This window comes from Lepidochelys kempii, chromosome 8, assembly GCF_965140285.1.
Source record: "Lepidochelys kempii isolate rLepKem1 chromosome 8, rLepKem1.hap1, whole genome shotgun sequence".
Lineage (NCBI taxonomy): Eukaryota > Metazoa > Chordata > Testudines > Cheloniidae > Lepidochelys > Lepidochelys kempii.
The window spans coordinates 48834319-48835545 of NC_136387.1; positions in this window are offsets into that span (position 1 = coordinate 48834319).

Here is a 1227-nt window from a genome sequence, read left to right on the forward strand (position 1 = left end):
TGTGTGAGGAGAGTCAGCATATACCAGAGACGGAGTGGGGACATCAAATAGTGAAGCTTGCTGACTATGGCCTAACATTTAACATGGCAATTAGCTTTTCCTCAAAAGTTTTCATTGTGACTGGCCACCTGTTGCATGAGTACTTTGGCTGTAGTGTGTCTCTCCAGTGTAGATGGCTGACTACAGATTCTGCTACCTTTGATGTCAGGAGCAAACATGTATTGGTTGGTTGGTTCTGCAGCCCAGCCTGTTGGATGAATTGTCTGGCCACCAGCATGGATTTCTTGGAGCCTGGTGAAGCCCCCTGTGTTGGTTTCTCTGCCACAGAGTCCCAGACTGATCAGAAAATTCTATTTTTCAAAGAGAACCAGACCCAGCCCAGTTATTTGAAAGCTTCAGAGTAGACAAGCACTTCTCACCATGGGCAGATACTAAACCCTGTCTTCTAATTATTAAATCCCTGTGAAACTCTTTTTGCATGAGGGTTTCCATTGCTACAGTGTGGTCAAGAGGGTTAATGGCTCCAGTGCAGTGGTTGAAATTAAAGCCACTGTACGTGTTCAGTTTAATCAGGAGGCGACTGCCTAAAAACTGAGCAGAGATGCTGTGAGAATGGAATTACTAGAGGGACCAGAGCAGTCATCACAGAACTCAACCCCAGAAAAAGACATTTTCCTTTGTCTTTTACAGTGATCATTGCAAATGATGACCAAAATCCACTGTTAGCAAGACGGTAGTCATTCAGGGTCGGCCCCAAATGCCAGTCACTATATTCTATATAGTCAACTGGTTCAGTTTCCACATGGTGAAATGGGCTGCTCTACATACTACCATTTAGACATCTGTGAAGGAGAAGATGGCTGGAGAGTTCCATTTACAAATCCTTAATGGGCCCGGTGTCTCATTGTTCCAGGGCTTCCATTTCAAGTGTCTAAATCAATTTTTAAGTCTAAACGTTTCTAAAAAGCCCTTATGGTATGCCAGTAAAATACGCTTTTGCACACACAAGTAACTGCACAGTTACCCATTTTATGTTTGTTTGCCTGAGCCTTTACCTATTTGCACGTCCACACACATTTTGTTGGTGTAACTTTAGAGCCTTTTGTGTGTGTGAAAATATAGCCCTATGTATGCACTTTCAGTGCAGGGCCTATTGGTCTCTCTGTAGAGAGGGCTAAAGCCCTGTTGTAGCTCAGCAATTTGTATGTTTCTGCCACTAAGGAGAGA